Here is a 25,636-nt window from a genome sequence, read left to right on the forward strand (position 1 = left end):
CATAAGATACTCTTAAATATAGAGAATAAACTGAGGGTTGCTGCAGGGTAGGTGGGTGGGGAGATGGGCTAAATGGGCGCTGGGCATTAAGGAGGGGACTTGTGATGAGCACTGGGTATTGTATGCAGGTGATGAATCATTAAATTCTACTCCTGAAATCAGTACTATGCTATATGTTAAGTAACTTCTATTTAAATAATAAAAAGTAAAGTTCTAACACCTTAAAAGGGAAAGTCAAGTCTTTCCTGATTTGACCTTGACTCTCCAGCTTCAGCTCCTTTTTTTTCTTATATTTTTGCCTCCTAACTTTTTGTCTTCCCAGAATTTCATTCTTTATTTACTCTTTTCTTTAGTCAACCATTCTCCTTAGTGACCTTATCTACTTAGGGTTTTACCGTTTTGATAATCACTCCATAATCACCTCAAATTCATCATGCCAAAACTGAAATGATACTTTCCCATCTAAACGTGTTCACTTTGGCTCATTTTTTTTTCACTTATGTAAGGTATATCATTGTTGTAAGAAACAAATGCCTGAGTAAATACAATACAGCCCAACACAGGTCAGTAGCAGTAGTGAGGCATTTTTTCTTGGATGCAGATTCCTTCTACCAAGGGCCATGCCCTCCCTTGGGGTCTCGGAGCACTTCTTAGAACTCTATGCATCCAAAGGAGTGAAAGGAATAACTGCAAGATTACAGAGGTTTTTATGAGCTAGGACCAGAGATAGCAAATGGTAATTCTAACTATATCCCACTGGTCAATAAATAAGGCGTCCTGAATTGCAACAAGGCTAGAAAAAGAAACAGGGTACGCTGAACACACAGTATTATCTCTGCATGGCAAATTGTTTCTTCCTCCTTTACTTCCTAAATAAATCTCAAGACTGTTACCTCCTCTATTCTTTACCCAGCTAAGCCCATTCTCATGAGTCCGGTCTCATCATTTCTCAAGAGAACCACTGCAATAACCTCCAAACTGTCTTCCGGTTTAACCCTTCTTATCCATCACCCACACAGCTGCAGACATACTCAAAGTAACATGAAAGTTTTACCTATAAGATTCTTCCAATTAAATCTTTTCAGTAACTTCCCATCATGTACAAAGTGGAAATAGAAATATCAGAGAATGGAAAAATAATCCCCTTGACTTGACAGCTGCCTATTTCACCAGCATCAATTCTGGGTATACATTTTCATTTTGTGCCACTGTTTTTCACTTCTGCCACCCTGAATATACCATGCAGTGTCTTTGCTCATTCAGTTTCTTAATCTGGAATGTGTTTCATGTCCCTACCCCATAACCCCTCAGGATGAATTAGCTGTGTCTCATCAACACTTACAGAATCTCTGGTACCTCTATTAATTAGTGATTTACTTCATCATGCACAACAATCTGTGCAAGTGCCTAAATAATTCATTGAACTATGAGATCTTTGAAAACAAGGGCTGTGTCTTACTCATTTTCATCTCCAGCTCTAAGAGATACTTGGCACATAGTAATCATCTATAAATATGTGTTAAATGAGTAAACTGTTCCTAAGCAAAAACATACCTTGAAACTCATTCCTTTGCCTGTGTCCCTTTTACCCTATTTATGTCTTGGCATTCACTTCCATGGCCCTTCCCTAGTCCACCAGCTTGAGTTTGGTTTTGTGTAGCCTGGTTACAAGATAATTATCATTGCTCTGTTACATTCTCCCCTTTTGTACTCTGCCCATATGATTGAATACCCTGGCCCCACATGAGCTTTGTATCATTCTTGGGCACTCTGTTATAAGCCCAGAGAAGCCCACCTAAGTTTTCTGCAATTAATGTCTTAAACCAAGTCAGTTTCTTGTAGCCCATAACTATCTTGTACAATAGATTCCTGCTTATAACCTCAGCTGCAACTCTGTGCTCATTCAAGTAACTAATAATGTCTCACAAACAAGGCTGTTTCACATTCTAACAATAGACTCTTAAAAGATGTGCATTTCTACCACACAGTGGGATCAAGAGTGTAACCATGATAATAATACAAAACAATAGAAAGAAATTCAATTGGAACAACAGAAGAATGTGGGCAGCAATCTAAATGGAATTTCCTGTTTTTCTCTGAATTCTAAAATCATTGGTGCCAATTATGAACTGTATTTTAAAAAGCAGCCCAACATTGAGTGGAAAGTGCACTCAATCTTCCTCCATTAAGTTTTGGTCCTACTTCAAAATGGTAAAGCCAAGGCTTCTTCTTCCAATATATTGATTGATAGCTTTGAAATTATGATTTAGGACCAAGTACATTAGTTGTACTTGTGCCTCACAAAGAGGACATCAATTTTCACTAATTAGCGCCATTGAATTAAGTTAAATTATGGGGAAAATGAGACACAAATGCATAGCTTAAGAAGCCTGGATGTTTAAATAAATATTGTTTAGAGATTAGGTATTGAGAATTTATTAAATATAACTTGATACCTTTTCCTAATATGTCAAGGGAGAAGAAAAAGTATAAAGATACCTGAATTTAGGGATATTTGGGGAAACTATTTATTTTGTGGTTTGCTGTTAAGGAGACAACTTATACTAGGGGCGCCTGGGTGGCACAGTCGGTTAAGCGTCCGACTTCAGCCGTCCGTGAGTTCGATCTCGCCGTCCGTGAGTTCGAGCCCCGCGTCTGGCTCTGGGCTGATGGCTCGGAGCCTGGAGCCTGTTTCCGATTCTGTGTCTCCCTCTCTCTCTGCCCCTCCCCCGTTCATGCTCTGTCTCTCTCTGTCCCAAAAATAAATAAAAAACGTTGAAAAAAAAATTTTTTAAAAATAAAAAAAAATAAAAAAAAGGAGACAACTTATACAGTGCATGTGAGGGTTTTTTTTCTAATAGACAAAACTCCCCCACAAAATTACATATATACGTGTGGGGTGTGTATATGTGTGTATGTGTACAATGTATACACTGTATACACACACACACATATATATATCTTCATATATGTTTTTGAAGACTTGAAAAACTTATTTCCTTAATCCTATTTGATTATTTCAGAATAAGCATAATATAAAGATTATACTATTCCTTTTAAAGTAATGAATTTAATAATTCAATGCTTGGTCAAATATAATAAATAACTCTACACTTTGACAAAGTGTTCGCTTCATCTCAAAAAGCAACAAATCCATCTCCCAGGCTATGCATTATACTTTGGCCAGTCCTGCTACAGATTCTAATGTTGGCCATTCATCTTCTGTCAATTATCTTTATAAACACCAGTTTTTCCGGGATTTATAAATAGATCATTTAAAACCAAAATAAACCAAGGAGCATTAGTTCTGTCCTGTCCTTTATACTAAAGATAAAAAATCATTCTTGAGTTACCTCAGAAAAATAGAATGTAAGGGAAAGCATACTGTTTGATTCTACAATAAAAGATCTTAATTAATGATAACTCTGTATGGTAGGAAATGATTTTACAATGTCAGTGTTGTGAAATCTCAAATTATCCTAAGAGTTCGGAAAATGTCCCATCACTGTTTATTTTTGTATCCTCTAAACACAGACACACACACACACACCAAATTATTCAAGGCATTCATCCAGAACTCAGAAAACATATACTCATGCAAATTGTAAATTGTTCCAGATTGCCCAACACAAGAACATTTTACCCATCCGATAACTAAACTAAAATCAGTGGAGGATCATAGAGCCTTTTTGAGTATTGAGGGCTCTTGGAAAACAAAGGGAAGGTTAAAGCCATGCTGAACCTCCGGACATTTTACCCTGAAGATGAGGATGGAGAGCAGAGGGTCTGGTTCTTCCACAACAAGGAAAAGGATTCGTTTCAAAAAAAAGGAAGTATCAAAGGACTGTGAGCATTATTATTGTTTTCACGAACATTAAATGCATCTGCACTCTTCATACACTCTTCAGAGTATAGTCCTGGTGTCTTCTCTGTCCAACGTTTCCCAGAGCTCCTAGCCTGAGGGTGAGTTGATACTGCTCTCCTGTGTATTTCTATAACAGTATTTTATGAAAACGCTCCTTTAGAGCACTTATCACAAAATTCCAGGAAATCTCTCTGTTCTCATATATTCTGGGATCCTTGAGAGCAGGGACCGTGCCTTTTGTACCCTTATATGCCCCGCACAAATGCCACCACCACTGCTTCAGCATGTTAGCACCATGACAGGCATGAATGAGTGTGAAACAATCAGAGAACATTAAACGTATGTCAGGCTGAGTAGTTTAATCATGGACCATGGATAATGGGGAGCCAAAAAAGCCCATGTCACAAATTCAAATTCCTGGTACGTTGCCAAGAAAGTGACAACGTGTAACAGGGAAGGGCAGAGAAAGACAGGGCAGAGAAGGACAGGGCAGGAAAGGAAAGGAAAGGAAAGGAAAGGAAAGGAAAGGAAAGGAAAGTTTTTCTAGTATTAAAAAAAAAAGCTGTAAGATAAGCTATAAGGTTGAGACAAACCCCGGTCAATAGTTGGTCATAGTATCAGGGGACAAGATAGAACAATGTGTACTGTGGGAAAGACATTCTCTGGCCCAGAGATATGCCTCTCTTCTGATCTGTTGTGGCAACAAGAAGATGTGGTTACGTATTGTTAAATGTCACCAATTTCTAAGAAAAGCCAGAAATCAGGTGATTACATGACATATCAGTTTTAACATGTTGGCTTTAAATATAACAAAACACACTTTGAGTTTGAAACGGAGACCATGAGAGATTTTAATGCCCTCTGAAGTGCTCTTTGCAAGACGGACAAAGCTGAATCAGTACTTTAGGGTGTTTTAGTTTTATATCAGGCTGTTTAAATATTCCAGGCTGATGCACAAACATATTCAAATCCAGTTCCCAAGGTATTGTGTTTACAAGCATGGTGACAGTGGCATGAGACACTGTCATGTCTCATGACAATGAGAGCCACAAAGATGTCCTAATAATTTTATAGTCTTCTGCTATGTTTCCTGTTATTTGACTCTCCTGGGTGAGCACTTCAATGGTACAGACAAGTCAGTTCGTATATCAGGATCTCTACATTTCAAACGTTTTTGTTTCTCCCCTTTACTTTTACCCCTGCTATTATGTTACTGTTTCTTACTACATTTCCCATAATTCCCCACTATGTTCATTTCACCCAGCCAGCTCTTTTTTTCAACCTCCCTAGAATCTGACAGGCCACAGAAATATCTGATTTCAAAGAGATGCTCGCATTCTATACTGATGCCATGTAGGAGTGTAAATGCCCAATGTCACACTGCTGAGTGGAGAAAGGTAAGAAAAATCGTTACTAGTCTTTGTATTCTCTAATCTTTTAAAATCTCTTGAAGAAACAGAAATGTTTTATTTTTTAACCACTGTCTTAGTTACTTTTTTTTTTACTCCATCTGTGCAAACCAAAATGTAGTAAAATTTTTGAATGATAGAACTGGAATGTGTACTCAAAATGTGACACCAATAAGATTGCAAGGAATATTGAAGGAAATCTTCGATAAGACTGACAATGACAATGACTCTCAACAGCATGAATTTGAGTATAAATCTTATACAAATAAATGAATTACTAAGAAAAAATTAAGCTGCTATCCTGCCTGATTGATATGCCATTATAGTAATACAAATAGATTCATTTAAATTAGGCTAGAGGCTTGATTAATTTTTTCACAACCAGCAGAAAACATGTATAAAGTTCCTACTCAAATAATTTCATGATATGATGACTTTTCACATTTGCAAATAAAGAATCAACATTTAAGACAAGAAAAAATGCAAAGAAAATTTGAATTGGCTAAAGAAAATTTAGTTACTCTAGTAGTAACAGGATTTTTTTAAACTAAACGTGAGTGTAAATCAGGCAATCCTATTTTCCAACTGGTGGAGATTATGGATCTGTATTAAATATATGCATTTGAAGATTATCTTTGATTATTTACTGGCTTGGACTGATATAAAATTGATATATTAAAATATGCCATGTATGTGGTTAACCCAGTTGCAAATCATTAAACCATTATTTAGTAATTAGTAGTGTTCTTATAAAAAGAATGAGGTACATGCATCATTTATTTTCAATGCAGCTTTGCATAATTAGAATAATATGCAATTTGATCTATTAAACTACTAATTAAATACAAAATATTTAATATGTACCAGAGAGTTGTGCTCTGAAATTGCACAATTATCCATTGTGTGGTTATTTCCTTCACTGACCCTTCCTCCAAAGCATGGGGGAGTAATCCATAAAATACTTTCAGGGAAAAGGGAGTATTAAGAAACAATGAGAGCCACAAAGATGTCCTGAGTTGGTCAATAGTGTTACACTTCTCCAGGCAAGTAGAAAAATCTAATTTGTTTTCTACCTCCTTCCCAAGCCCCTTCTTTGTGCCTTTGAATATGTGTATAATTAATAAGATGGCCCCAAACAGTCAGAAAAAAGGAAAAGAGGAGCAGTTTAAGTGTCTAGATTATTGAAACATTGGATTTCTTTCCAGTTTTATTGAGAAATAATTGACATATATCACATCACCGTATAAGTTTAAGGCGTACAGTGTGATGACTTGATTTACAAATGTTGCGACATGAATACCACCATTGGTTCAGCCTACATACATTTTTTCATTTAGGTACAATAAAAAGAAAAGAAAGAAAATAATAAAGGGAAAAATAATCTCTTGGTAATGAGAACTCTTAGGATCCACTCTCTTCACAACTTTCCTATCATACAGCAGTGTTAGCTGTAGTCACCACTTTGAACATCACATCCTTAGTACTTTTACACAGAGTATTTCTTAAAAAACAAGAGGGTTTTTTTTTCATTCTTTAATTAGGGAGCCTATCTTTATGAAGATTCATATCCCTGACAAGGGGTCGAAGCCATATATTCTTATTCTTTTCTAATTTAGTTTCAGTGTGCTATCAGATGAAACCTTATCACTTTATTCAGAAGTGCTTTACTATGCTCAAGAATCTAGCACTGATCAAGAATCTAGCACTATCAAAGCCAGCCTCATACATCATTCAAGGTCTTCCTACATATCAGCTCTTTTGCTACTTTTAGAATAATAATAATGAGGGTGAAAACAATAAAAGCAAATGTCTTCCAAAGTATTGTGCCAAATGAATTACATTATTTCATTTAATTCACTGAGGTAAAAAAAAGGGGGGGGGATTGAGATTATGAGAGGTAACCCGACTTGGCTTGAGTCTTACTGCTTCTGTGTCGCAAAACTGAGCCATATCCAAGGTTATGTGATTCAGAACTAGTGTTCTTAACCTTCCACTATATGCTACAAACTTCACAATATGCCAATAATCCTTAAATGTCCTCCGAACTCTCTCTAAATGAAACAGACAAGACTCTTCCGTGTACTTAGTATTGACTTATTCTTTTCTCAGTGCCTTCGTTCATGTTGTATCCTCTCTTAAAGTGTGTACTTTGTCACTTAGCCAAATATTCTTCCTCTTTCAAGGCATGAGTCACATGCCTTCTCCTCCACAGCAATTCTGCCCCAAATGAATACCTAAGATCTAAACCCATTCCTATTCCCATAGTGCCTAGTGTAGAGATACAAAGGTGATTATCTCTCAGTAAATGTATTCCCTGAAAGCACTAAGAGTAAAGACACAAATAATCCATTATAAAACCAAGAATGTTGTCGTGCACATTTGATTCCCTGTTACAAGAGATAGGTTTGCTGCCTCATTTCCTGTGCCAGCTTTTCCATCATCAACAAAATTTTCAAAAAGATGTTCATTCACTTTCTGACTGTCCTTGGACTGTGTCCAATTTCTTTTTTCTGAAGAGCTTCCAAATTTAGTTTTCACTTCAAATGTGGCTGCTGAATCCAAGCAGTATAGAGTCAGAGCAGGAGTTTTCCTTGCAGAGAAATGGGATCTATTTTAATTGGGAGGCAGAAGGAACCGTGCTGTGGTTGCACCTGTTCTGTTATCAGGAATGGCAGGCTCCATCCCTCTTCTGGCTTTTCCTTCCTAGTATTCTTGCTCCATTTACCCTCAGTCAGGTGCATTAAACACTTCCGGGGCAAGTCCCGCATGGCCATGATAAATAAAAGAGAGCTCTTGAGAAGGTGGTGGATTCGCTAAAGTTCCAGTAAAGTTTATTGCATGTTTTTCCGACACCATTAGCAAAATCCTAACCTTCTGGTGCCCAAACTCCTCTTTGTCTCTCTGAGAAGGCCAGGGCATGGCTGGCTGCCAAATTGTCAGGCCAACGAGTGGCTCACTCTGCACCCTACACTAGCCTGACTACATAGCAGAGTTGCCATTTCTTTTTCTAGGCATCATCAGAACATAGGTATCATTTCAAGGATGTCAATTTAGAGTCACTGTGCAATTGTATTTACAGAAAAGACAGCGTGGTGTAGTGATTGAATGGACTCTGGATCCAGACTACTTAGGTTCAAATCCCAGCTTTGATACTTACAGGCTGTGTAACTTTGGCCAACTTCTTTGACCTCTTAATACTCACTTTTTTCAGTGAGTATTTCAGTTTGTTTTCAGTTTGTTTGTTTTCAGTTGTAAAAACAGGGATGATGAGAGGTCCTACCTCATAGGATTTTTGTGAGGATTAAATGAGTTAATCCTTGTTAAGCATGTAAAGCAATGATAGCCCTCAGGAATGTTAGCTAGTATTGTTTAACTTTTGTTGAGTAAATAAATAAATAACAAATATATTGTATAAGACAATTTTTTACTTCTTTTCTTCCTTCTCAAGACCCAAACGCTTTGAGAACAGAGAGCGAGTATTTCCCATCTTTGTATATTCTCAGCACTTCTCAGGAGGATGATACATCATACGTGCCAATGACTCTCCGCTGAGTACTTGAAAGCTGTGGTAATTTGAGAGAAGGGTAAAGTGAGGTAGAGTTTAAGGTTGCGATAGTCCAAAACATTTAGGAGTAAGGAGACTATTATGTTGGGAGGCTTCTCCCCATCTGTGTTGAAGTCACACCCAGAGTGATGGAAGTTGTTCAAGTGGGGAGAGGAGTTAAGAAACAGGTGTCAACAGGTCTCAAGAGAGAAAAACTTATGAACCAAAAACAGAAGAAGGCATCAGCATGGAGGTGAGGTTAGACCGTGGGCACAAACTGTATATAAAAATTTTTTCATGGGGCGCCTGGGGGGCTCAGTCGCTTGAGCATCAGACTTCAGCTCAGGTCATGATGTCATGGCTTGTGAACTTCACGTCGGGCTCTGTGCTGACACCTCGGAGCCTGGAGCCTGCTTTGGATCCTGTGTCTCCCTCTCTCTGCCCCTCCCCTGCTGTCACTCTCTCTCTCTCAAAAATAAATAAACATTAAAAAAAATTTAAAAAAACACATTCCCATGAAAAGGGGGTTATGTTATCAAGAGGCACTTGGTGAAATAGAGGAAAGCCAATGCTAGTATAAGATGTATGAAGCATCCATTTACAATGACTGCCCTCTCTCTCTCTCTTCTTTAAAAATATTTTAGGGGCGCCTGGGTGGCTCAGTTGGTTGAGCTTCCGACTTCGGCCTAGGTCATGATCTCATGGTCTGTGAGTTCGAGCCCCGTGTCAGGCTCTGTGCTGACAGCTCAGAGCCTGGAGTCTGCTTCAGATTCTGTGTCTCCCTCTCTCTGCCCCTCTACCGTTCATGCTCTGTCTCTCTCTGTCTCAAAAATAAATGAACATAAAAAAAATAAAATACAAATATTTTATTTTTAAGCAATCTCTACACCCATTGTGGGGCTTAAACTCATGACCCGATATCAGGAGCTGCACACTCTACCGACCGAGCCAGCCAGGCACCCCTGCCTTATCTCTTTTTAAATGTTCTAAAGTCATTTTCAAAACAGAGCTCTTGATTTTCTTTCATTTTCTCCCACCAAATACTTACATATTAATAACAACATTATGAACTGAATTATGTCCCCTAAAAATTTGGATGTTAAAATCCCATCCCCTAGTACCTCAGAATGTAATTACATTTGGAGATATGGTCCTTAAATAGATGATTAAATTATACTTGTCATTAGAGTGGGCTCCAGTCCAATATGACTGATGTCCTTACAAGAGAAAAGAACATTGGTCACAGACACATACAGTTGGAACGCCGCAATGACACAGGAAGAAGTGCCCATCTACCAGCCAAGGAGAGAGGCCTCACAAGAAACAAACATTGCTGACCCCTTGGGCTCAGACGTCCAGCCTCCAGAACTGTGCACATATGTTTCTGTTCAAGCTGCCAAGTCTGTGCTACTTTGACACGGCAGCCCTATCCAACTAATACAAACAGCAAGAACAATCTATTTTGCCCCTAGTCTTGTCATTTCAGTAGGTTGCATCATCATCCTTATGGCTGTTGAAGTAAAAAACCAAGGACTTTTTTTTTTTAATTTTCCTTTTTATCTTGCTGTTTGTACCTACATCTAACCCATCGGCAATTTTTTAAGTATACTTTGAACTATGTCACAATTCACTGTAGTAAACTCTATAACCCTAATTTAAGCCACCATCGCCTCTCTTTGTCTACCTCTTCAACCAATTTCCTATCCTTCTGCTCTGAAATTTTGCTACAGTCACACTGATTTTTTTTCTTCTGTTCATATATGCTAGATTAATACTCAATCTTGGAAGTTTTTACTTTCTCACTAGTTATTACCTCTGCTTATAATTATCTTTGCCCTCCTCCCCTGAGATCTCTCTATCATTGGTCCATCTGGTCATTTGGGTGTCAGTTAAATGTGTTCTCAACGAGAGCTTTTATAACTTCTCAGTCTGACAGCGCTGACATAACCTAGCTTCATTTTCATATGTATTTTATCTGATATTTGCCATTTATTGTTGGGTTGCTATAGAATGTTGATTGGGATTTAGGCTAGAGTTGGCAACTTGTTTGCATTTGAAAACAGGAAATATTAAATATCTTTATATATTTTTCTTTGTTAAGAAATATCAATGTAAAAAAAATCTACAATGAGACCACACAATCCTCTTCAAGGTTTATTCAGAGGAAACAAAACTGGCCCTACTCTCAGTACCATAATATATACAACCACCCCATAAAGAATCTATAGAAATGGGTGGGGAACAGAGAGGGAGGAGGCTCTTATTCATCCCTACCCCAAAGCCAAGTATGATAAAGGTTAGAAATTGTGTGTGTCTGCAAGAAAGAAGTATCAGTGTTCCATTCCCCACTGTGTATCTACTCAAGGCTGTTGTGTCAATGTGCCTAACTAAAGATGGCAATGACTTCACAAGAGGAGAGAACAAATTACAATGGACTCATCTGTGATCCTACTGATAGTTGAGGCAGATATGTGAATGTTTCCCATGAGTAGACACCTCATAAGGTAGATGGGCTTTAGCTGTTTTGCTTGTATCCAACCATGGGACAGTGGCCAGGGGAGGCCATGGAATGTACCACTGGTAAAGGGAGCAGAGGCAACAAAAGAGGTAGAATAATCTCCCACATTATGAGGGTCAAAAATTATGGTCAAAAATCTCAGGATGTCCTGTGAAAATCTCATACCAGGGCCTGACATGAGTGGCAGAATATGGATACTTGCCATGTAAAAGGTACCAGCCACAACAAAGCATTTGCAAAAAAAAAAAAAAAAAAGTGACAACAAAAGTTGCAAAAAGAGACATGTGTCTTCTTGTCTCTCACTCCTTGCTGCTTCCAACAACTGCCTATAGGTGAAAAAGAGAGCTGTAAGGCTGTGAATCAGGTATGAGACTGGAGTTTTATTTTTGTTTAATTTTTTTTAACATTTATTTATTTTTGAGACAGAGAGAGAGAGCATGAACAGGGGAGGGTCAGAGAGAAAGGGAGACACAGAATCCGAAGCAGGCTCCAGGCTCTGAGCTGTCAGCACAGAGCCCGGCGCGGGGCTCGAACCCACGGACCACGAGATCATGACCTGAGCCAAAGTTGGACGCTTAACCGACTGAGCCACCCAGGCGCCTTGAGACTGGAGTTTTAAACATGGAGAAGCTAACATTTATTAAACAACAAGTATCAGAGAATTATGGACTCTTCCCTTTAAGACACACAAAAAAAATGAATTCAAGAGAAAACATAGATTGCACCTAGATTAGAGATTTCTTAATACACTAGCTACAGTTTATTACTATAATGTGTAATAGTTCCATGTACTCTTGTGTTACTTCTGTATACACAATGCCTAGAAGAGTGTCTGCACATAATACAGTATAGATGACTAGTTGACTTTGCATTTTGGTTGGTAGTTGAGAATAATAAAAATGCAAAGAATAGACAGAGAAGCCAGCTTTGATGTTCTAGGCATAGTTAGTTTGAAACAACCCAAACACTGCGATGAGTCTATGTGATTAGTCTATGGTCATGGTCAACAGTCCATTGAAAGTCCCAAAAGGGATTTGCAGAGAAATTCTCCTAGCAGCCTCAAAGTACTCACCATAAATACTTGAACAATTGACTACCACTGAGGATACTTCTCTCTGATGGAATCAACAGCATCTTCTGCTGATTTGGAGGTTTTAGGCTTTATTGCTGAAACTAGGCTATGATGGGGAGCAAATAAGTCTTGAAGACAACTATGCTCAGGGGGTTAGAGGAAGAGTTTTGTAGTACCAAGGGTCTCCCTCCACAGAATGATTGGCAATGGAATATTTTGAGGAACAGCCAATTAAGGTATTGTATAAAACTCAGAGAGATGCAAGGCATTAATATGCATATGTTACAGTGTGGGTGCCTACTTTACCTTCTACCTTCTGCAGTGTGGGTGCCTACTACCCTTGTGTTTCACATTGAACTGATTTCTCCTGGGTGAAAATGTGAAGGAAAAGGTGATAAAGCCAGGTAGATGAGGTAGTAAGAGAGACTGGTGGTCACCTCAGGAGAGTGTGACATCATTAGAATCTCATGTGTCCTAATAAGAGCCAGTTCACCTGCTATGTAGAGCTATCCATGACCAGTCACTGGTTATCAGCAAAAACACCAACAGCTAATAGAGGACTGCACCAATGACCAGTTAAGCAAAGAGGTGCCTGCCTCTCCCTTCCCCTTCCCCAACACCGATTTTTCTCAGAGTAAATTCTTGCATATAAATCTTTCTGACTAGTAAAACCAAAAAAGAAAGGATGATGAGGGATGCACCTGTGAACACATTTGATCTCTACTCAATTTTTTATCCAAAGTCTTTTGATTAAAAAAACTTTTTACAGTGTCAACATTTTTTAAACATTCAAAAACTAACGTAAAAACTTTGATTTAAAAGGTTGAAATTTAGAGCAGAACTTTTCATTACTTTTTTTCATAACTTTTTCATTACTTTTAGTTGATTTCAGTGGTTTTATTTATTTTTTCAGCAATCCCTTTTATGTGTTACAAGGCAGAGAAATACAGACAGTTAAATGAAAGCCATCCACCCCACTCCCCCAGAGAAATAACATGAATGCTCTAACTTGAAGGGAATGGCAAGGTATGTACTGATGTGATGGGCAAACATAAAATCTACTCTAAAATTGGGCTTTAATTTGATGCTTAGTAAGTAGAATCATGGAAGAAAAAACACTCACCTATGATATCAGGAGGTTTCCAGTCTAATCCCAGCTGAGTTGGCTAATTTTTATGTAAATTTTGGCATGCATTATATCTTCTCTGGACTTTAGATATATAAAATATCTAGCATCCCTTCAAAATATGCGTGTCAATGACTACTTGGGGTTGGGAATCACCCTATGGCTGTTTTTGGAGGTCCTTCCTATACAGCCTTCTTGCTGCCTAGGTCCTCTGATGGAATCTTCACTTACAGATGGGCCTGAAATGAAAGCCAGCCTGAAACCTCCTTAGCCTAGGATAAATAAATCATCATGGTTGCCAAGTTGTCCTGAGTTATAATAATAAGTCATTGGTTTTACCTATGGAAACAATTAGCAATGCTTCCTATTTGGAGATCTATATGAACATGATCTGACAAGTATTTAGAACTTAAATTTTGAAATTGTCTACCAGTGAGAAAAAATGTTAGGACTTCCAATTTTACCACAGAGAAATTTTGCATCATACTATTTTTGAAACATATATGGAAAATAAAGTAAAAAGATGTAAAAGGGACTAAAAATTTCCCACTTCACATTTTCCAATCTATTTCCTGTATAGAATGATTATTAGTATTTACTGAATGCCTCTCATGTGCCAGGAACTATTGTAGGCACCCAGGATATAGGAGAGAACAACAACAAAATTATCTTCCTTTATGAAGCTTAAGTTTGATTGAAAAACATACATAAAAAATTAAGAGAAAAAATATAATGATAAGTGGTAAGGAGAAAAGTGACATTAGCATGGAGATAGGAAGTGTTAGGGGAGTACGTATTGAAATCTTAGATTGGGTGGCTGGGAAAACTTTATGGAGGAATTGATAAGTCAAGCCACGCAGATCTCTGAAAAAGAACATTCCAGGCAGATAGAATAACAAGAGCAAAAAATCTGAACTGAGGGTGTGACTAGAGGCTTATAGACAGTAAGAAGATTTGTGTGAATGAAGTGGAAAGAAAGATAAAAAAGGAAGTGATATTATTACCAGGTGGTATGAGGTTGGGGAGGGGGCAAGGATACATGTCATAGGAAGTACTTTGATTTTTTGCTCTGAGGCAGAAGGAAAAAAAACAACAACACGGGGGGATTTTTTTTAAAAAAGAGTGACAAAAAAGTCTGGCTATAAAGGGTCATGCTGGTTGTGTTGAAAAAAAGACTGAAGGGGTAAAGTGTGACTCAGGAAGACAACAAAGACTTCCAATAATTCAGAAATAGGTTTGTACCACTGTAGTCCTAGAAATCCTAGGACAGTAGTCCCCTGCCTCTGTATCCATGGGGGATTTGTTCCAAGACCCCTGTGGATGTCCCAAACCCCAGATAGTCCTGAACCCTATGTATACTGTTTTTTTTTCCTATACATAAAACACCTATGATAAAGTTTAATTTATAAATTGGACACAGTAAAAGATTAACAACAACTGATATCAAAATAGAATGATTATGGCAATATACAATAATAAAAGTTATATGAATGTGATCTTTCTGTCTCTTTCTCTGAATATCTTAATGTACTGTACTCACTCTTCTTGTGATGAGGTGAGATGTTACAATGCCACATGAGGAGATGACATGAGTTGAATGATGCAGGCACTGTGAGGTACCATTAGGCTACTATTGAACTTCTGATGATTCGTCAGGAGGATCATCTGCTTCCAAACTGTGGTTGACTGTGGGTAACAGACACTGCAGAGAGCAAAACAACAGATAACAACAAGGGACGACTGTAATTCAATTTTCAGTATGATTTGAAGGTAAGACCAGCAATGGTTTAGATGTGGGGTATGGAACAAAGAAGAGATTCAAGGATGTCACCCAATTTTTAAAAGTTTATTTATTTTTGAAAAAGAGAGAGAGAGAGCACGAAGAGGGAGGGGCAGAGAAAATGGAAGACAGAGAATTCCAAGCAGGCTCCATGTTGTCAGCACAGAGCCCAATGCGGGGCTTGAACCCACAAATCATACGATCATGACCTGAGCCGACATCGAGTCGGACATTCATCCGACTGAGCCACCCAGGCACCTCATGGATGCCTCCCAGTTTTTAACCCTAAGGAACCAGAAAGACACAGTTGTCATAAAGTGAGATGGAGGGACTGTTGGAAAAATTTGGTATGGTTTAAAACATCAGTAGTTTAATTTTAGACATGCAGTGAAATAGTAGGCAGTTGGATATGAGTTTGGAGTCAGGGAAGAGATCCAGAATAAAGATATCAGCCTGGGGTCATCGGCATATAGATATATTTAAGATAAAGAGTAGACGAAATCACCAAGGAAGTTGTTGTAGATGAGATGAGAATAGATTTAAGAATGAATCTTTGGCTGAATTAGAAATTTAGAGGACTGAAGAGAAACCAGCGAAGGAAAACAAGAATGTGGAACCAGGAAAGAGGAAAGAAAACTAGGTGAATATGTTGACTTGTAGGTGAGAGTAGAAAAGTGATCTATATATAGATCTTATATGCATAACCAAATGTATATGTATGCAAACAAATGCATATATGTGTTTGTTTATGTGGGGTGGGGGAGTTTCTTATTTTTTTTCCTTCTACCTCAGAGCAAAAAATCAAAGTACTTCCTATGACATGTATCCTTGCCCCTTCCCCAACCCCATACCACCTTGTAATAATATCACTTCCTTTTTTATCTTTCTTTCCACTACATTTATATAGTTTCTTTATTTTATAAAATGGGAGCACGCTATACTTAATCATCTAAAATCTGCTTTTAAAAATTAACTTATCATGGAAGAAATTTTTGTATCATCTTCACTCTTTAAAGATGTTTTATTTTCAAGTTTTTGATTGTCCAGGATTATTAAAACAAAGTATTATGAGAAACTTAAAAACACACACTAGAGTGAAAATATTGGCTGCAAATTTTTCAACAATTGCTCTTTTCTATTTACTTTGCAAAAATCCTCTTTGTAAAAAATGGGAAACCAAAGAAAAAAACCAAAGTAAGGAATGAGGCAGTAGGAACCAAGTAGAAAACCTATCCAATTGTCCTTATATTGTATTATTGCTATTAATACATATCAACGCATGCTGATTCTCTTTTGTTAGAATGAGAAAGTCGGCTTTGAATAGAGCAGAAATTTTCATGAAAAAAATTATGAAACATCTGACAACTTCCACTTGTTCTTACCAGAGATAAAGGTGCTTTTTTTTTTCCTTGAAGATTCTAACATTTGTTGCTTTTACAAAGACAAACTGTATAGCAAATCACCTGTGTGGGGGCTCCGTGATTTTCATTAGATAGAAGAGATGGACAATAAATAAATTAGCAGTGGTTTCACTGTGTTACTAATAACACATGTAAGGCAACAAAAATATGGTGCATTATTTCACTGCATCTGGAAAACAGTGAATGAGCTGAAGATATTCTTTTAGAAGATATGAACAGAGTATCTCTCAAAAGCTCTTCTTAGTTTGCCCCTAGGTTTCCCCCAAATGATGTCACTTTCTAAACCATGAATTAGCTGTGTCACAAGACATTTCATCTACTAAAACATAAGTGAGAATCAAATACATGATTATTAAACAATGACTACTTAGCAAGAAACTATGGTAGGCAGTTTGTACTTTGCATAACGTATCAGCTTGCATTCTGGTGTTCAGAGTAGAGGGTATCAAATATCCCTTTAAAAGTAATTTTTTCAAAGGGAATAACAAAAATCTTATGGTGCATACTTTAAGGACTTTATTAATCAGAAGTAATTGCCAAGTAATTGCCAAGCGCAATTTTTCAACCAGTAGTTTCTATGGTCCAAGTGCTAAAACAAATCTGACATGTCATTTGAAATTTTCTGAGTATTTACAATAGACATAAAAAACAACAGTCGAGCTGCCTGTATGGAAAACTGTCATGAATAAAAATAACAGAGGTGGGCCAAGTTAGTCATTGTTTTTCTTCCTCAAATGCCTGTTAAGTGCTATTCTCCTTTATATTTTTTATTTTAAAAAATCAGCTGAATTGAAGTAGATTTCATGTGCAAAAGTGCTTACTGAACAGATTTGTAGTAAACAAGTAAGAAAGGATTGCATGTTGTTGAAAAGATTTCTAAACTGGTATTCTAAATCAGGCATGTAATCTCAGCTCTGTTGCTGACTAGTTAATCTTGTCTTTTAGGTCCTTATGGTCTCCGTTCTCTTTGTAAAATGAAGAAAGCAAACCATGACTAAGCATTTGTTCATGAGAACAGGCAATGAGATGCTGAGCTGTAACTTCTAGATTAGAAACCAATACGGTTGGAAAATCCCTTTATGGGATATATTTTCTTCACTAGTCTGGAAATTAAGAGAAGAAATTTTTAGGATATGTGAGCCTTGGTTCTATTTTTAGGAATCATGGTTACCTTCATAGTCTCAGTTCTTTCTTTTTTTCCTTTTCTTTTCCTACGGAGATGGTTTCTCTTTTAATTTGCTCTATTTTATCTGAGAATTTTTGTTTATTTTCTGATTTTACTTTGCACTATTTAGGTTAAGACTTCTTTTAGTTTCCATTCTCTTCCCTTGCTTTTATATTTTGTCTGTTCCATTTGTAATCCCTCTGAACTGACTTTCTGTGGCCTCAACTGGGCTCTTTAACAACAGTTACATATTTTAAATTCTTATTTTTGAAAATAATTCTGGAATTTTTGGAATTGAATTTTGTGTGTGTGCGCATCTCCTACCCCACAATAACTATTTGTTGAATGACCAACTTTCAGCCTTGTCTCTGCTGTTGTTCGTGTTTCTTTTATATAGATGCCAGTCTTTTCCATATCTTTCCAAGAACATGCAACTGATGTTCTCTATCAATGTTTTGAATGCCTTCTTCCTTTCAGAAAATAGTTTTCAAACTTAAGTTCTTATTCTCATGCTTCATGACAGTTCTTGCCTTTTCTAAGACCTCATTTCATTTGTTTGCTTATTTGCTTTGTTTCTTGAATATTCAGCTACCCTTGAATGGGGTATGATGAGTTTGAATCTAGCATTTGGTGGAGCAGAGACTTTCTTTCTCCACCCGCCCTCCTCCTCCCCTTCCTTCTTCTTAAAAAACAATTTATTGAAATAAAGTTAGTATGCAATGTTATATTAGTTTCAGATGTACAACATATTGATTGGGCAATTCTGTACATTACTCAATGCTCACCACAATAAGTATAGTTACCATCTGTAACCATACAAGGTTGTTACAATATTATAGACTATATTCCCTATGCCACACCTTTCATCTACATGACTTACTTATTTACTATATAACTGGAAGTTTGTACCTCATACCACCCTTTGTCAATTTCACCACCCCCCCCCCCCACTTCTCCTCTGGCAACCACCATATTTAAGAGTCTGGTTTTTGTTTATTCATTTTTTTTTAAGTTTCCACATATAAATGAAATAATATGGTATTTTTCTTTCTCTTTCTGACCCTTTTTACTTAGCATAATACCCTCTAGGTCCATCCATATTGCCACAAATGGTAAGATCTCATCCTTGTATGGCTGTGTAATATTCCACTATGTATATTTATAATATACATAAGCAACTGAAGTGCCCACTGATAGATGAATGGGTAAAGAAGCCATTCATCTATCAGTGGGCACTTAAGTTGCTTCCATGTCTTGGCTATTGCAAATAATAGACATATGGGTGCATCTATCTTTTCAGATTAGTGTTTTCATTTTCAATACCCAGTAATAGAATTACTGGATCATACGGTATTTCTATTTTTAATTTTTTGAGAAACCTTGATGGAGCTGAGACTTTCATCCCCTTCACTGTGTATTTGTTCTACTCTAGCTTACTATACATGTCCCCGCTCAGATCTAGACCAGGAAGCATCTTGATCTGACACACAAGGATTCTAATTCACTTCATTACATCCAGTAGAGCTTTATTAGTGGGGCTGGTGAACTGAGGTTCCGTCTCATGCAGGTTCTCTGACCTGGGAAATTCTGTGTCCTTTTCTACAGAATTGTTTTGTGTTGGTTTCAGCCTATCAATAACCAATGTTGTAGCTGGGCTGGCCCTTGTGGTTCTTGGTATGATTGCAAGATGCCCTTAGCAAGTACTGCCAGAAAACTTTAAAGAGACATGGTTTATTACTTGCAAGTCCTGGAATTACACAGCACACCTGGGGCCACATATGTGGTTCTGCTTTTATTGGGGTCAAGGGTGGGGGCCAGAGGTTTTGCAGGATCAATCTTTATTGGTGAATTATAATCATAAGAGAAGGAATTTAAAACACAAAAGAGAGGAAAACAAAAACAAAAATAAAGGCTGAAATGCTCAGTTATCACAATCAACCAAGATCTATGAAACAAAGGATAATGTGAGGCACGTGGGGGTGGCTCTTTATCTATATAGTTGTGTGGCTGATAATGCATTTATTGAAGAGGATGCCTCAGCAATAAAGCTGAAGTCAGACACTTGTATTACAAAAAAAGAAAAACCAGCTGTTAGGGCTTATCCTACAAGAAGAAAGATAGGTAGGAAACACTGCATCTCCAAGCACACGGTGCTTCTGTTGTTCTTCCTATCTTTCCTGACGGCGATGTTTTATTCTTCAGCAATTTAACATCATACATTACAGTGTGTTTCTATACATCATATCCTACTTCCTGCCATGTCACCTGCAGGTGTTGTATCATTGAAGGGATCCAGGTAGAAAGACAGCTAATGGGAGTGGAGGGACAGAGTCTCTGCATAAATAGCCCCTGAGCATTTGGGACTATGGGTGACAATTTTGTATGTCATGCAGTTGGTCGGGTGGTGGGCAATAAGAGTGCTGAGGTCAGTATGCTTTTCAATCTCCCTCTTTTCTTTTTTTAATTCAGGGAGAGGGTTTTGCGGTAGGGAGAGAGAGGGTTCTCTGCCATGTTCTAATTCACAGGTTGCAGATGTGTTGAGTATTCCAAGGTTGAATTTTTCAATGCATCACCATGTTTTCCATGGTAGGAATGGACCTCTGGGCTTTACTAAATAGTTTTTGGTTACATTTAGCTTACTCTGCTGTTTTAATTTTTTGACATTTTAGTCCTTTTGTATGTTTTCATGGATATTTTCTGGGAGGTTGAGAAAAGTCACATCATGCTCTGCAGAATGTCTACATGTGAACTAAAGAGCTTTTGAAGCTCATCTGAAATCAAACCCAGTATTCCAGATTGCTGGTTATATACGCCCATATTTCCTCTAAGACTTCTGTGACAGTTATTAGATTGGGCTATAAAATTTTGAGAGTATATTGAAAAACACATAAAGAAGCACTTTCATGTAGAAATGCAAGGTCATAGCTATAAAGAATCCAGGGTCCCAACTTTTATATTAGTCTACTACTGAGTTCTTAAACAAACCTATACCATTCCAGGTCTATAAAATTTAAAAGGTGATGAGAATCAGAGAAAATATTTGAGTTTGTAAGGAATGAGTTCCAAATTTTCACATATTCACATTAGTTTCTGAATCCGATTGTAAATAACTGCCTGTGCTTTTTACATTTTTTGTAAATAAATGCATAATACACTAGACAAAAGAAAGAACTTTGAGCCTGAAATGAATAATTCTCCAGCTCCATTCCCAACTACATTGTGATATTACCCTTCATCACAAGATGATAGAACTTTAAAAGCTTCTTAAAAATCAGTTAGAATGATGGTTCAATGTATTATACACTACATCTTTTTTTTTTTGATAAATTTACAAATGTGATGCCACCTCTAAGAATATGGTAACTATTCCATTGGATATTTGTTGCTTTTTACTGATAATCACTGTGTGACTGAATGATTTCCCATTCAGATTTGTGTAGAGGCTGTCTAGAGTTAGTGTACATAATTTTTCTTTGCAACTATAAAAACATAATAATAAATATGCGATATAAAAGTACAGCCTAGAAATTCTGACCTGACCTTTCAATCCCCTCAGTTAAAAATAAATTATTGAGGGGCGACTGGGTGGCTCAGTCGGTTAAGCGTCCGACTTCGGCTCAAGTCATGATCTCGCGGTCCCTGAGTTCAGGCCCCGCGTCGGGCTCTGTGCTGACAGCTCGGAGCCTGGAGCCTGCTTCAGATTCTGTGTCTCCCTCTCTCTCTCTGACCCTCCCCCGTTCATCCTCTGTCTCTGTCTCAAAAATAAATAAACGTTAAAAAAAAATAAAAAAAAATAAATTATTAAGGTTAAACTTCTTGATTTTAGACATAATAAAAGTCAAGGAGAAGTACACTACCCTGTCAAGTGTTGCACTACTTGTAAAGGAAGAACCAAGGGCCCTGAATCAGGCTTTCCACAGTATTACACAATCTAGCAAGACAGAACCCATTGATATTGCCCCCTATGTTGATATCATCTGTTCAAGATTCTACTCTTTGGTGGTTTTCCTTTGTGTACTATGTCAGGATTGTTTGGAGCTGCTCTGCTACCCGTATTTGCTAACTTTCATCATTAAGATCACAAAATGGTTGTTCTGACTTTAAGCATGGCACTTAATCACAGTCATACAGGAAGAAGGGGAATTAGGCAGAACAACGTGGTGGAATAAATCACCTTTTGCCTTATTAATCCAGAGATATATCATATGGATACCCCTATTTATAAAAGACTCAAGAAGTATTTTTTAAGCAAGACACTGGCACCTCAGGCAAAATTCAGTTCTTTACTGAATATCTAGTATTAGCTAAATATTGAACAATTGGAGGTATCTGCCCCGTATATACTTGTGTTGCTGTTGATGTGAATGGATATTTGTAGCAATTGTCAAGAGTAGCTAAGTTAATGGGATATTATTATTTAAATCAGTTTCAAATTATAATATGGCTTTTCTAAATTTTTATTACCTGCTTTGTAATTCTTCTAGTACATATGATCTTTTCCTTTTAAAGTCATGTTTCCATTGATAACCAATGTTGTTCTCTTTTCATATTTCAGTGATTGATTAATGATAACTCTATAATGATAGGGATTTTTCACTCATAAATTACTCATGCTGTACTAGACCAACTGAGTGGCATCTCTGAATCAACCAACTCATGCTAATGTTTATTCATTAAAGTCTTACAAACATCAGACTGAACTTTGATGATATTGTAAGCTACCAATCTTATTTTTCAAATGAAGCCATTCCCAACAATAAAATTATAACAACATTAGGATGTTTCACAGTTTTTGAAAAGAACTGGTCTTTAAGAATACCTTCCTATAATATTTTTTTTCTCAAAAGATTGATAAAAGGTGAGTATCAACAAGATAGTGACATATTCTCTGGGAAGTATGTAGACCACAATGATTCTTTGTTTTCAAATAAGTATATGTTTATGCCTTAATGAACCAGATTTGAGATTATAATTAAGATTTTATTGTAGAATTTGAAATTCCTAATGAGAACTTGTGGCTGACTAAATGGAAAAGTGAGGTGAAATTATCTCCATAGTCAATGGTTCCTCTCAAAAAAAATTTTTGTAATACATTAATGAACACAGAAAAAAATGGTCAAGAGACCTCAAAGAACAGCTTCCTAGAACATTATTTTGTAATCATTTTCATAAATAGTTCTGTTTATTTTGTCCTTATAATATGTTTCTCATCAGCTCTCAAAAACTTAGCAGATAGAGTTCCTTAAAAAGAAGGCATAAGTAAAAATAATTAAACCTAAATTTCTTTTACATGAGAAACAATATTTTTAAAGGATATTGTGTTCCTGGTCAAGGTCTGCTGCACAAAATTGTAAGACTGTTTATGAAAATCATGTAAAATGAGCTATGAATTATGGGTAAGGAGCTCTTTGTGTAATACCAACAGGTAAAATTCACATTCTATTGAATATTTATTCTTAAGAATGAAAATGGCAGTTCCAGGCATTGTAGATGACTTGTACTTAATTGCTCTGTCTCAGTATTCTTAGCTGTAAGATGGATATAATCAAAATAATTACCTCATGAGATTGCTGTGTAAAAGGTTTATAAAAGTGCCCAGAATATTACTTAGGAACTGCAATTAGCAAGTGCTGCCCTCATTAGTAAAAACATGGATCATCAAGTTCAGTATGTGCCATTTATCTTCATACCATCTCCAGCCTTTCCTTCTTTATTTATTCCAAGGTTTCACAAGAAAGACTTCTCTCTGAATTTCCAGTTGAGATTAGGTATGAACTGTAATTCAGATATCCATTAACTGCCATTTTATGTGTTTTTACAAACTACCGTCCTCTATTTTATGCAACTTCCGTGTTAACTAAACCTGCCAGGAAAAGTCTAGGTATGCCAAGATTCTTTGCTATATATGAAATACTTGGGAATAGCTAGCCCCTAACCTAAATCCTTGACATGTATGTGCACACACACACACAAACACACACGCAAACACACACACACACACACACACACACACACACGTGCATGTGCTTTGAAGCACTTTTAACAAAAAACAAATTAAATTGACAGAAAATGATGATAGAAGCATCATATGTGGTGAAGAGGGCCCATGCTACCAATACTACAATTGTTCTCCACCTAAATTATATTAAACAGGTAAAAACTTTGCCTGCTAAAATTTAAAACTATTGCTAAGATTTTGAATAGCTTTTAATCCTGGCAAGAGTAATTCAGTCTCCCCTCCATTGCTATGCTTCTAGTTGTTTTAGACTATCACTGAAACTGGACTGTCTCTGAGGGAAATGTCAGGATATGATATGAACAGATTTGGTGAACAAAATAGGAAAATATAAAATGGGTACTTATATTCTTTAAGTTTTGATATTATTATATTTCTTAAATACATCTATTGAATAATTCCAGATCATTAAGAACTGTGTTTTCTATGTGTGTGGGTGTATATATATGTGTATATATATATATATATATATATATATATATATATATATATATATAATGTGTGTGAATATATACATTATATATATATATACATATATATGTAATGATTGTGAAAGAAAGACATAGCTTAAAGACTTTTCTTCATGTGCTTTATTATGCTCAGAAAAATCAGAATTTTATCTATGTATTCACACAATTTCAGAAAAGAGGAATTTAGCTATTAGGATATTTGAGCATCAATTTTTCACTGCATGCAATAATTAAATAATACAAATGGAATCGTACAATGTTTTAACCCAGTGTAACTTTTTATTACATTATTGATACCATTTTGCCTATTCATCTCAAACATAAAAAGTTGAATTTCATTTCTCTGACAAAATGTTTTCATATATTAAATTAATAGTAACTAGTATTAATCAAGAGCACACAGTTTTCTGATCATTTTTAATAATGATTCTTTTAACTCCCTGTAGAAAAAAGTCAATATTGTCATCTGTGTTGCAGAGACGCTAGAAATATTATAAATGCATTGATGATATTAAATTCTTAAAATGTTTCAAAATAACCAAAATCACTTCAGCAAACTATCTTGTTTGTGCATCATTACTTAGAATAGAAGAGAAATAATGACACTTCGTCTTAAATTGGTAGTAAAAGTTAATGAACCTCTTTTCCTTTCTAAATTATACTGCCAGCATGAGTTAAAACTAGTTTAATAGTCTGTGCAGAATATGTAGATACAAACTCTTAAAATCTATTATTAAAAATCCTATAGCTCACTACAATTAGTCATTGAGTAAGGAAACCAGGGTTTACAAACAGGGCAGTGGTCACAACAACAGAAAGAGAAAAAAAAAAAGAGCATATAATGTGACTGTTATTGCAACTCCAAAATATTAAACTATATATGAAGGAACCTTTACCTAATGCTAGATTATCTAACCAATCAAGAAATCTCATACCACTGGACATAATAGGTATATCATATCTTTTTAGAATAGCTTTTGAAATATCAAGAATTGTAAGTATGAAAAATTATATACTGTTTCAAGCATTTTTTAAATCAAAAACTTTTTCAATAAATCTAAGAATATTGGGCCCAGCATTTTTTCAAAGATTCCAAGAATATAAACCATAGGTTAAATCTGCTTCTTTTACATAATATTTGCTGTCAATATTATAAAATATTAAAATTAACATAGAAAAAAATAGAATTTTGCAGCTAATCAGTTTTCAACTAATTATATCATTTTGAAATGATTTAGTGTTGGAAAAGC

The 25,636-nt window shown here is 36.4% G+C and overlaps 1 long non-coding RNA gene across 4 annotated transcripts in view; it reads left to right on the top strand.

The window, feature by feature from the left end:
• LOC122224902 overlaps nt 1–25,636 on the top strand; it is a 225,953-nt gene that overhangs the window by 146,798 nt on the left and 53,519 nt on the right. For all 4 annotated transcript variants that reach the window (XR_006205000.1, XR_006204997.1, XR_006204998.1 and 1 more), the window contains one exon: nt 5,156–5,262. This is a non-coding gene — a long non-coding RNA (uncharacterized LOC122224902). The remainder of the gene's footprint in view (nt 1–5,155; nt 5,263–25,636) is intronic.

Source organism: Panthera leo, chromosome B4 (genome assembly GCF_018350215.1).
Source record: "Panthera leo isolate Ple1 chromosome B4, P.leo_Ple1_pat1.1, whole genome shotgun sequence".
In the NCBI taxonomy this organism is placed as follows: domain Eukaryota; kingdom Metazoa; phylum Chordata; class Mammalia; order Carnivora; family Felidae; genus Panthera; species Panthera leo.